Raw genomic sequence first — 13,657 nt, forward strand, 5'->3', positions numbered from 1 at the left:
TGGAAGACAAGGTGCGAATCTACTCATTAAAATTCATAATGAGATGCATCTGGCATCTTAACACTTCTTACTATTCTGCAAATAGACTTTGTTAAAGGCCATTTTGCTCTTTCTAGCAGGACTACATGGCATAGATAAAGGGTTCTGAATTGCAGAAATGAGAATACGTTTTCAAGTCTATTACCTCCAATTTCCAGTCATTAAATGATTCAGTGGGAAACTTTCTGGGAAGCTTTAGGTTTAGTGACCTCTATCAGGGACACCAAGCCAAAGTGTCTCTTGAAGAAGACTGTAAGTCCCACAGTTTTATATATAAATTTAGAAACAAATAGAGGGATGGCTAAAAAGCAGTTCAGCCTGTTCCTCCCAGTCTGACTCAGATCAGATTTCAACCAAAGTGTTTTTGTCAATGTAGGGAGAACAAATCAGTAACATGATTACATTCTTTTCCAAACAGGACTTCTCTCCACCTGAGAGGTGTCCATCACACTGGAGACTCGGCAAAGGACCTGGGTGTCATGGTTTAAGCCCAGCCAGTAACTCAGAACCACACAGCCGCTCGCTCACTCCCCTCCCCATCTTCCTCCCTTCTCTCCCAGAGGGATGAGGAGGAGACTTGAAAGAATGTAACTCCCACAGGCTGAGATAAGAACAGCCCAGTAATTAAGGTATAACACAAACCCTTACTGCTACTACCAATAATGATAATAGTGCAGCAGAAGAAGTTTTTGAGAAAGGGATGAAGAAGTGGAGGAGTGAGCAAGGAGCTGCATGGTTCTGAGTTACTGGCTGGGCTTAAACCATGACAAGGGGGAAGTAGAGAACTTTCTACCCTCTGGGGTGAACTATCCCCTTTACTCCATCTAGGTTAAAAGATCTGGGTGGCTCAAAGCACATTCTTCATTCACATCAGTCCAGAGACTGATGCTCTACGTTTTCCTCCTTTTACTGCTGCTTTACATTTTCTCTCTCAAGAAAGCCAAAGGAAGGTTAGGATGCAATTTAAGCAAAACAGAAAAATGGTTTCACCTTTCCTTACCTCAGGCAGTGGGATAAAGAGCTATCCTACCAGCAGATGTTACAGTAAGGATGTCTTAGATCAGCTTGGGAATATGGGACAGGAGTGCCCCATGTCTCTCCCTCTCCTCTCCTGCCACTCACTGGAAAAATCTGTTTCTCCTGAGTGACTCTTAACAGAGCCCAAATGTTTGGTTACCTGGACTTTTAACATTTACGTGTTAATATGATGGAAGATAAAATAGCAAAACCAGAACTGTGAAGCAAAAATAAAGATGTTTCTCCAGATGCAGAAAGCACAAGAGCATTAGTATTTTGGGAGCATGCATAACTGTATATGCATGGAGTTACATATTTGTGAGAGTTTGATCTTGCAAAGCATGTTGTTTGTATTTTAAATGGATGCCATGTGGGACATATTTAACACACGGTCTTAGAGATATGCTACATCTCCAACATGTCTTTCCTAAACATTTCCTGAGTAAAAAGGAGGATCCATCCACAGGCTGTGCTATTGGATAGCTCATGCATAAATGTGTTCAAAGTTACACATATGGCTGTACGTATCCCCAGCTGATTTCAGTGAGGCTGCTTCGTAGAAAATATGCCACCCATGGTCACTTACATGTGCGCTGTCTAGTCCCATGTTAGATTTACACAGCAGAAAACAGTTTACAATAGCCTTATGCAGAACAAAAGTTACAACAGTCACTTATCAGGGTGGTATGATGATTACATAGCAGATTTATGCCTCAAGCATCCCGATGAAGCTCATGCTCAAGTAATAAAGGGGAGCTAGAGAAAAGTAGGCAGACTGACATTTACCAGAAAAAGACTGGATGCCAGTCTGGAGCTCTTCTCAAGAGTTCCTTCTATTTGGAAATAGGCACATATAAGAGATAATCTGCATAATCCATAATAAACAGTTGTGAGTTATATTTTGTCTCATAGTTTGACTAACCGTTTCATTACTTACTGCAGTTTTATTGGTGATTCTGATCATCTTTCCTTCTCCTTGCCCTAGTTTCAGCAGGGATAGAGTTAGTTTTCTTTCTAGTAGCTTTTATAGTGCTGGTTTTGGGATTTAGGATGGAGTAATGTTCATAACACAGGGATGTTTCAGTTATTGCTGAGCAACACCTGCACAGAGTGAAGGCCTTTTTTACCTCTTACCCCACCCCACCCCATCAGCAAGTAGGCTGGGGGTGCACAAGAAGTTGGGAAGGAACACAGCCAGGACAGCTGATCCCAACTGACCAAAGGGATATCCCAGACTGTATGGTGTCATGCTCACATATAAAGCTGGAGGAAGGTGAGGGAAGGGAGGCACATTCGGAGTGGTGCTCTTTGTCTTCCCAAGTAACCATTACATGTAATGGAGCCCTGCTTTCCTGGATATGGCTGAACACCTGCCTGGCCACAGAAAGAGGTGAATTAATTCTTTGTTTTGCTTTGCTTGTGTGCACAGCTTTTACTTTAACTATTAAACTGTCTTTATCTCAACCCACGGGTTTTCTCACTTTTACTCTTCGGATTCTCTCCTCCATCCAGACATAGAGGAAGTAAGTGAGTGGCTATGGGGGGCTTAGGTGACAGCTGGGGTTAAACCACAGCACTGCTATGACATGAGATTTTTTAAAATTATTAATTTCTGTGTAGATGCTGGGGTCTCACACATCTGCATGCGGTAGGCAAAGTTTATACGTTAGCTGATCACTGCAATATTGTTAAGGTTGTACCTTTGCTGTACTGAGCAACAGAAAAGATAATGTAGTCACTCGGAACAGAGAGAGATCTGCACACTATGCCCTAACCAACTACCCAGTTACTGAGGAGGGAAGCATAAGCATAAATATCAGCTGGTGCTAATAAAGGCAGCTTAATTAGTAATATTAAAGAGTATTCATCATAGTAAATGTTCAGAAGCATTTATGCTGCTTTCACAGCATCTGCTTAGGACCCTATTAGTAAATATTTTTAAAAAGAGGGCCTTCCTTCCCCTTTGACCCTTCTTATGTGATATTACTAAAATAATTAATTCATTTTTACAATTCCCCATCAACCTATACTCAACTTCTGCTTCAGCTTTTAAGCAAATACTGTATATCTATGTAATCACTGTGGAAATGATTCAGTCCTGATCTGTTGTAAAGCTGTGGAGCAGACCAGGACTATATACCTGTAACCTAAGTGGGACGTACTCTTTGTGTGGAGATGCGTGTTATGTTGAGCAGCGGTGTTTCAGGAGCAGAACACATGTTTTTGAAGAAATGCAGGTGCACATCACCCACAGTTAGTCTGGTTACTGTCACAGTGTGCCTGCATTACTGAAGAAGGGTAGAGGAAAACATAAGCCTCAACAGTGTGGCTCTATACAGAATGAATTAGAAAATTCTTCCTTCCAAATTCAGACAGATGCATTTAATTCTTATAATGTTCTAATGAAAACAGAAATACTTTCTTCCACATAAGCTTCTGTGTCCTTTGGAGGTAGAACCTTGAGCCACATGAAGCTAACAGAAAAAAGTCTATTGAATTAAGCAAAGCTGATGATCAGGCTTTCACATAAGGGAAATAAAAACTGTTGTGAACTAAGTCCTGTGGTACCACTCTTCATTGGTGCAGTTTGGCATTTCAGATGCTTTTGCTTGCAAACCCAACACTAATGCACCTCGTATTTCTGGTGAAAAACACACTTTTGGATGCAGATTTTTGCTCCACATTAACCATACTCCTCTATATTCAAAGATCAAGGCAAGATTTTTTAAGAATTTAGAACGCTTTAGGTATCAAAATCTAGGGATTTTATTTTGTCTCTTCTAGGGAAATAAATGAAAAGCTATGCAATATATTCAGTCATACAGAATGTGACAAGTGTGCTAATAAATACTAATAAAATATGTATTGGAGATATCCCTCACAACTGCAATTTTCCATAGAATCATTGACATTAAATGTGTAAAAGATTCCCACATCAACTCATCTAGTTGATCCTCTGTGCAAAATCATACAAATCAAAACTATTATTCTCATTTGTTGATTTTAATTCAGTTCTTTTTTCATTTTTTTCTAAATTACTTAAACGATTAAAAATATGTTCAGATGCTGTGAATTTATATGGAAAATGTTCACAAAGCATGGATTTTCTCTACCCAGATTTTAAACATCTAAAGTCTTCTACTCTGGGCCACTTAGTCTATTATAGTGAAAAAGGAAAGACCAGTCCCATCGGGCAATCATTTACCCCATTCTGATGTGGGTGCCTAGTATCAGTGGGAAGAGCTGCCTTCTCAAAGTGCCTATCTATCTTCATTGATTAGAAAGAGAGCTTAGATAACTACACTAGAACAAGTACCAAGTCTTAGATGGCTAAATTTAGGTAATGCATGTTCCATCCAAAGTGATTTTATTTTCTAGTCAGGCTTTTGGAAACGACTAATTAAAAATAATAGCAATTGTAACAATCCTTCCATAATTTTTTTACTATTTCTTCTAATAAGTCATTCTGGATTATTCAAAACCATCTTCAACTCTGTTCTCCTTGCTTTCCACAGTGTGCAAGCAGTTGTGTAAATCTCACACTGTTGTTTTATTTCTCATCTCAGTAAATTTAATCAGAGCTACCTCTGAAGACCATAGAGCCTTTCCTCTGCACTGACTGAATGCTGCTGGCTCTAGCTAGGTCTATTCCAGTATAAGAATATCCTCAGCTTTTTTACGACTCCATGTGGCTGTGGCACTTTCATTTGCAGAAGTAAGGCCTAAGCATTTCTGTGCATGTACTGACTTAGTTATTTAAGGAAAGACAAAGGGACTAAGCAATCCCAAATAGGCATGTTCACCAAGACCAGTTTTAGCTGTCTAAAGATTAGACTGCTTCAGTGGTCAATGGGAAGAGAGGGAAATCTCCAGACAGTGCTTTGTGCCTTGCTAATGTTGCTGCCAGAGTTGACCATGAAAAGTCAGCAAGTCACACACTCAGTCTGTTGATGCCTAGCCCAAAGTGAATGCCTGATTTTTAAAGGGCTGCAGCTAAATGAGGTTCACCCACCACTCCGGACCCCAGTGCCAAATTCAGTGTGACTTTCCAGGATCTGGAGAGTAGTGAAGTGAACCCCACTCCTACTATACACTGATGACCTAACCAACTGATTCCCAGCTTTACTATCAAGACTTATATATCTGTATATTCGATGCGTTCTTAGCACATGGTAGAAGCATGGTTCTGACTCAAAGAGGATTTTTTTATTTTATTAGAACTGAATCCACCCTGCACTTTTCCTGGAAGTATATTGCCTACAATTTTTATAAAAAAGATGTCAAGGACCTCCTATACTATAGTTGTGTTCTTCTATTGAAACTAGGATACAAAGATGGAAAAATAAAATCAGCTTCCCAGTTTTTTCCCTTGTTCAGCTGCAGACACATGCAAGACCCCATGGCACAACCAGTATTATAAATAGCTCAGATGGACATTCCATGTAATACTCCATCTAATCATACCCAGAAACCCTACATTATTATTGTTATTGTTGTTACTATATTTGTCTTTACTGCAAAGCTAGCATCAGTCCTGGAAATTAAATTCTTTTCCTTCAGTCCATGCCGTATGTTCTCAGCACCTGGTTGGTTTTTGCCATTACATTTTGTAAACACAAAGGGCCATGTCTTCCAACACACTTTTTACCACATCAAATTCTCTGACAGCACAGAGCTAAAGAACTCCTAATTTACAAAGGTTTTAGAATTCACACTAACTGAGAATAAATACTGAGTCTTTCATGGATCAGACGTATTAGCTATCACTTCCCCACCTTTCTTATGGAAAAATATGTTATTTTTTACATAATTCTTAGCTGTGGCACAGTCAGAAATTTGGGCTTTTATCTGTCTGAGGTTTTCCCTTTCATTTATCATTATTTTCTGCTATGTATCTGTCCAGTTGTTTTTTTCTTTCCTTTAATTTCTGTTTCATGGTCCCCAGATAGAGAATGAAATATTAGGTTTGTCAAGCGTATATCATTGTTTAAATGCCTGAAGATGATGGGTTAAACAGCCCAATCAATGAAACAAACCTCCAGTGCATTGCAGCTACTGCAAATGATGTTCCCTCTGGCTGTTTAAGACCTACCAAGTCAATAACCTATTAATATCATACTCTGCTGGGGTCAGCGCCAAACAAGTCACATGTTTTCAAGGCATCCAACTTATGGGTGGATTAAATGAAAGGCTGTTGGTCCTTTGGTGGCCTTAAAAAAAGTGTGCTTTTTTTAATCTTCTTGCAAGATTAAACCTTGTTGACTGAAATAAATTAAAAATTTAAAATGGATCAGATAATAATTACTGTAGCTACATGAAATCATAGCTTAACCCAAACTGCACCAGTAGTGCACGTGGAACTATCTCTCCTCTTTAGAATTATATGTTTTACTGATATAGACTGAAAATAATTCAGCAAACATGACACTTTGAGATATATATAGTGTGAGAAAATGTTTAATCCTATCCCTGAAAGAAAGTTCAAAGTCTTCCATTTTTTATGCCCAAAATAGAATCAAAGAATACAAATAGGTAAGATGCTATTTAAAGTACCATCTAGCATCATCGTTTACAGTCAGTTATTTTTCACACATGGAAACTGAGGGCTGAATTTTACCCAGGGTGCATTTTTAGGTCATGGAAGCTGTCTGCATGCATCTGGAGAGAACTTTTCCTACTGTATCAGGCTGTAATTCATTGCATGAACCAGCAGACCTTACCATGATTAGTACAAGTGGTTTAAATAGTATGCCAGGGTGAAAAAGGGTTATAAGACCTCTCAAGAAACCCACATTTAGCCTGCGCTTTGTGAGCACAAGCTGGGATATTCCCAGCTCCAAAACAGATGTGGTTGAGGAAATATTTTAAAAAAATCCAAAACATATCTCAGCAGGTTTTAATTGAGAACTTTCACTCCAAAATGAATTAATTTTTACCCAAGATTGTACCTATTGGTTTGCAATAGGTTGTCTACAGTCTAGGTTTGCAATAGGTTGTCTACGATCTACTTCCAGGCCTGTTGTGTCCTGTTCTGGCCTAGAGCTGGAAGAAATTTTTCAGACTTCCTTGTCACAAGCCTCTCCAGTTGTGAACACAAGAAGGTTGAGGCACACAGCACAATGTCATTGGGAAGACGTTGCCTGGAGGCATCAAAAGAGATCCCACTGCCCTCCCTCATGTCATTAACAAACCACTCAATTTAAGGTGGTTAACAGGAAAATTAATCACCTCCTCACAGGTTCTTGCTAAGGTCACAGAACCAAAGGGCTGGGGTCTCTGCACATGTCCTGTCCAGCCCCTGTAGTCTCCTGTGAGGATATTCCCACTACAGCTGTATGTGCAACAGGAATATTAATTGTGCCTGGGAGAGTACTGTATTACTAGATATAGGTGTAAGAGAAGCATTCAATTCCAGTCCTGATCCTGTACAAACATTGTTTTCAGAACAGAAGAACTGAAGGTCTCTCACTTGGTAGAGTTGTTTTTCATTCATTTAGACAGAAACCAATGCAGAGAAGGGGAGGAAAAGAGCTGTAAAACAGTTCAAATTCAATCCCAGGTCAGGCCTTCCTTGCATCTGATGTGCCCTCAAGAACAGTGAAGGTGAAAGTATGAAAAGGTTGGGCTCAGTCCTGGAAAGTGGTGACTAATTCAGTCTGATGCAGCAAAAATGGTGACTAATTCAGTCTGATGCAGCAAAGCATCATGTTCATACAGTGTTTAATGCCAAAGAATAATCTCACTCGCTTCAGGAATGAATGCTGAATAAATGCCAAACCAGTGGTTAAGGTCTCCTTGTCAATATCCTTCGAGGCTCAGGATCTAATTAAAAATAAATAAATAAAAAAGAAGCCAAATCAACACAGAAAGCAAAGAAATAAACAGCATATTTAGTTTTCTCATATGAGAATTTACACAGGGTTCAAAATACATTGGTCCAAATTAAGCAGAAAAGAAAGAAAAAGTACCTATCTCATCCTTGATTATAAAAAAAAAAGAACTTCAGGGGCTCACAGTAAAGCCTTCTGGCAGAAAGAAACTTCAAAATCTATCCTTTTTTTCCCTTAACTGAGAACCCCCTTTGAAGTACACTGCAAAGGATTCTGCCTGTCCCCAGAAGCCCTGTGCAGTGCCGCTAGCCATCATCTCCCACCACTTCTGAATTAACATCCCACAGACACTCCGAAGGAGCAGCACACCTACATTTCCTAGCAGATAACTTATTTAGTATACAAGCTCCTGTTACCCACCAGGCCAAAAGAAAAGCACTGTACCCCTTTGGTATTATCCCTGATCCCCAAGAGGAGGGATCAGCTCTTCCATGAAACATCAAAAACCACATTGCAGGCACAGTGGATTTGTTCGTGTGTGTGACTAGGTTGTGTAATTTACACAATGGTCTGTGGTAAAATTTGGAGCCACATAGCTTCACTGCTCAGAAAGTTTGCTCTCTACAGCCCTCCAAAGCTTAGATTTATGAAAGCATTGCAACAGCCCAAATTTCTCCCCTTTTCATCAGCTGCACTGAAAGACTGATCACAGAATCAGAGAATCCCAAGGGTTGGAAGGGACCTCGAAAGATCATCTAGTCCAACCCCCCTGCAAGAGCAGGGTAACCCAGAGTACATCACACAGGAACTTGTCCAGGCGGGCCTTGAATATCTCCAACATAGGAGACTCCATAACCCCCCTGGGGAACCTGTTCCAGTGCTCTGTCACTCTTACAGTAAAGAACTTCTTCCTGATGTTCACATGGAACCTCCTATGCTCCAGTTTACACCCATTGCCCCTTGTCCTGCCACCGGATATCACTGAAAAAAGCCTAGCTCCATCATCCTGACACCCACCCTTTACATATTTGTAAACACTGATGAGGTCACCCCTCAGTCTCCTCCAAGCTAAAGAGACCCAGTTCCCTCAGCCTCTCCTCATAAGGGAGGTGTTTCACTCCCTTCGTCATCTTTGTGGCTCTGCGCTGGACTCTTTCAAGTAATTCCCTGTCCTTCTTGAACTGAGGGGCCCAGAACTGGACGCAATATTCCAGATGCAGCCTCACCAAGGCAGAGTAGAGGGGGAGGAGAACCTCTCTTACCCTACTAACCGCACCCTTTCTAATGCACCCTAGGATGCCATTTGCCTTCTTGGCCACAAGGGCACATTGCTGGCTCATGGTCATCTTCCTATCCACCAGGACTCCCAGGTCCCTTCCCCTTCACTACTTTCCAGCAGGTCAACCCCCAACCTGTACTGGTACATGGGGTTGTTCTTCCCCAGATGCAAGACTCTACACTTGCCCTTGTTGAATTTCATCAAGTTTCTCCCTGCCCAACTCTCCAGCCTGTCCAGGTCTCTTCACACTTCCATTTCTAGTTATTAGCTGGACAAGGGCTGAAGCACCCAGCGCTCATGGGGACTTCTTTTTGGCTCTACTCAAGAGGCAGATCTCTCCCCACACCCACTGCAAGGCGCTGCTCAAGACTGGCTGCAAGTGTGACACGTGCAATATTGAATGAGGCAAATTGTTCATCTAGCCTGGTTTTATTTTCCTTCAGAATAATCACCAGGGTGGACTTCAGGAAATTGTCGTATCCTGTGTAATGACAAAATAACCTTTTTAGATTCAAAGTGCTTTCTGAAACCAAGAAAACGGCTGGTTTATTCCTGCTTTGCCACAAAAAAAAAAAAAACAAAGGTTACTATCAGTGTAGTTAATTTATACTAATACCAAGGTGTTCGTGTGAACAATAAATCTTTTGTTTGGATCATTCCAAGTTCCAAGTTGGACCATTCCAAGGCCTTAGTAACACCCTGAAGTAAAGCTATTGAAAGTTTTCTCTACACACCCAAGGGAACAGGGAAGTCTATTGCTAGTGCTGTTGCCTGCTGCACCAAATAAAGCAACAGAAAATGTATTCTGGAAATCTCTACTGAACATCAAGGTCAGCTGAATGATGGCCAGGTCTATATGACTGAAAGTCTCTGTGCTCCTTTTACTCACACAGGTATTTTCAGGTCATCAGAGAAGGACTAAGTAAGACACCTCAAATTCACCTCATTGGATGCTCTCTGGGTATCAGGACCTTCCCTGTTACCGCTTAGCTGTACCACCAGACAGTAGATCAACACTGAGATATGTTAGATGAGGATCTGCACCTAAAGTATTTTACACCTGTCTGTCATGGCTGCATTTGATCCAAGGACTACCTGCTGCTTTTGATCCAAGGAATACCTGTGAACATGGGGCACTGGCATTTGACAAAGGTCCTATTATAAATAAAGGTGAAACCTTTCAGTCAGTTGTCAGTGTAGTGTCTTTTTGATGGCAGGAAATCCTCATGTACTGTGTCTGAGTGTGTCAAACACAGCAAGCTATGTTGCTTCCCATTGCAAGTCAGTGATAAGTCCCTCATGCTCATCTTCCACTCCTCTCTCCTGAAACAGCTGGCACCAAAGAGCACTCAGTTCCCACAGGCTGTTGCAGTCAAAGGATTTAAGAGTACAGCACCAACCCTTCAAATCCCACTCTATGTGTTTTCCAAATATTGCCATGTCCCTTAGCTGGGATGAAAGCCAGGTATATGCAAGCAGCTGAGATCATCCGCTATTTCTCTTTTGTACGCTATTTGCCAAATCTATTAACTGCAATCCCAATCAGGCAGAATGAAACTTGCCCTGAGTCTGGTGGTGTTTTCAATAAGATGAAGTCAGTGAATATGTTTATATATGCTGTTCTTGATTCTAGAGCTCCATTCAGCTTGTTGGAATTTCCTTTGCAAGCCCTATTTTTCTCCCCGCCTGCTGCCTTCCCACATTTCAGTGCAGCAATGACTTTTCCATGCTGGCTCATGTACCCTTTACTAGAGAGCTATAAGGAAATATGCTCCACAATGGTAGCATTCAGAGGAACATTTAATTCCATCATTAAAAAAGTTCATCTTCTCATTAAAGTTTTTCGCATCTGAAATATCTCTTTTATCCAGTATTTAGCAAAATAACCAGCACCTGGTAAGGAAGTATGAAGAAAAAGAGTCCTTGAATGCATACAAAAATAGTGCATATCACTTCAATTTCCACCTCATATCAAAGTTTTGTTCCTCCATTAGTCTTCTGTGTAATCCAGAGTATTGTCAAAGTTTTGTGGTGTGCTTTTTTTAATCCATGTATCAGCCACAGAGATATATTAAGATGGGAGTTTGGGCAAGTGTCCACAGAAAGAAATGGAATCAAACACTGAACTAATCAACAGCATAAATACTTTAGCATTTGACTGACCGAGGATGTTAAAAAACATGATGTAAATGCATGTGTTTTCACATTGTGATCCAGAATGACCAGGTATGATTTCAACTTATGTGTTCAACTAATTTTGAACTGTGTTCTGCAAAACATACTTAAACGTTACTACTGTGTTCTGTCTTTTCAGAAATACCATTTTTAAAAAGCACACATTTTTATTCCATCAAATAACTCACATCTGAGGTTTTCCAGTTGTTCCGCAATAGTTTATGAGCATAATGCAGGATTTCTAGAAGTGTTCAGCCATTGCCTCTTTGCCATCAAAGCAAATTTTACCACATGTTTATAGCACACCCAGTACAACACAATAGCCAGTGGCAAAATCTAGCATTTAAAAAAAGCTGTAGCTTAATCAGGTAAACAACCTGTCCTTTCTGCTCCCATCATAGTACATGGTGGAAAGCTAAGTGAGAGCTGGTCCTTACAAGCCTGAAACAAACATTGAAAACACCCTCCCCACAGTATTTTCTTTTCCCTTCTGCAATTAATTATGGTGTTCACAGGGAGATGCTTTTAAAAACTAGTATTCTAGAAAGAAAATTGGTGGCAGATCTCTGTGATAAAAGGCAAACTACTTCCAAGAATTAAACAAAATGAAACATATTTGATCAGTATATCCTCAGTCCCACCTGATGCTGGCCTTTCCATACAGTGAAGACAAGCATTTTATCCTGTTCTGGATTCAGCAGTTGCAGTCATTTTTCTCCTTCTTGGTAGCTGGTGCAGTGCTGTGTTTTTGACTTTTGGTCTGGGAACAGCACTGATAACAGCAATGGTTTTAGTTACTGCTCAAATGTTTAATCTGACCAAGGACTTTCTGAGCCTCATGCTCTGCCAGGGAGGAGAGGAAGCCAGGAGGAAGCAGAGACAGGAGCCTGACTCAAACTAACCAAAGAGGTATTCCATACCACAGCACATCATGTGCAGGATGTAACTGAGAGTTACCTGGAAGGGCAAGTGCGTTGTGGGGGTGGATGAGGTATCGGTTGGTGCTCGGTCTGAAGGGATGGGGTGAATTACTGGTCGGTGGGTGTTGAGGTGTCGTATTCTCTTCCATTGTCATTTCCTTTATTGTTATTATTATTGGTGGATAAAAACTGGCTGGATGGCCGCACTCAAAGAGTTGTGGTCAACGGTTCAATGTCCGGCTGAATACCAGTAACGAGTGGTGTCCCTCAGGGATCAGTGTTGGGACCGGTCTTGTTTAACATCTTTGTCACTGACATGGACAATGGAATTGAGTGTGCCCTCAGCAAGTTTTCTGATGACACCAAGCTGTGTGGTTCGGTTGATACCCTGGAGGGAAGGAATGCCATCCAGAGGGACCTTGACACACTTGTGAGGTGGCCTGATGCCAACCTCATGAAGTTTAACCATGACAAGTGCAAGGTCCTACACCTGGGTGGGAGCAATCCCAGGCACAGCTACAGGTTGGGCAGAGAAGAGATTCAAAGCAGCCCTGTGGAGAAGGACTTGGGGGTGTTGGTCAATGAGAAAATGAACATGAGCCAGCTTCAGTGTGCGTTTACAGCCCAGAAAGCCAACCGTATCCTGGGCTGCATCAAAAGGAGCGTGTGACCAGCAGGTCAAAGGAGGTGATCTTGCCCCTCTACTCTGCTCTCGTGAGACCTCACTTGGAGTATTGTGTGCAGTTCTGGTGTCCTCAACATAAAAAGGACATGGAACTGTTAGAACAAGTCCAGAGGAGGGCCACGAGGATGATCAGGGGATGGGAGCACCTCCCATATGGAGACAGGCTGAGAAAGTCGGGGCTGTTCAGCCTGGAGAAGAGAAGGCTGCGTGGAGACCTCATAGCAGCCTTCCAGTATCTGAAGGGGACCTACAGGGATGCTGGGGAGGGACTATTCATTAGGGACTGTAGTGATAGGACAAGGGGTAACAGGTTGAAACTTAAACAGCAGAGGTTTAGACTGGATATAAGGAAGAAATTCTTTATTGTTAGGGAGGTGAGGCACTGGAATGGGTTGCCCAGGGAGGTAGTGAATGCTCCATCCCTGGCAGTGTTCAAGACCAGGTTGGATGAAGCCTTGGGTGATATGGTTTAGTGTGGGGTGTCCCTGCCCATGGCAGGGGGGTTGGAACTAGATGATCTTGAGGTCCTTTCCAATCCTAACTATTCTATGATTCTATGATCTCAACCCGTGGTAGCTGCATTATTTTTTTCCCTCCCCAACACTCTGGGAGTTGGGGGAGGAAGTGGGGGTGTGAGTGAAGGAGCTACGTGGCTGGGTTTAAACCACGACATATCCTGAGCACCCCTGAGGACTTCTTAGATTAGGGTTCT

The sequence above is a fragment of the Melopsittacus undulatus genome, chromosome 3 (assembly GCF_012275295.1).
Source record: "Melopsittacus undulatus isolate bMelUnd1 chromosome 3, bMelUnd1.mat.Z, whole genome shotgun sequence".
In the NCBI taxonomy this organism is placed as follows: domain Eukaryota; kingdom Metazoa; phylum Chordata; class Aves; order Psittaciformes; family Psittaculidae; genus Melopsittacus; species Melopsittacus undulatus.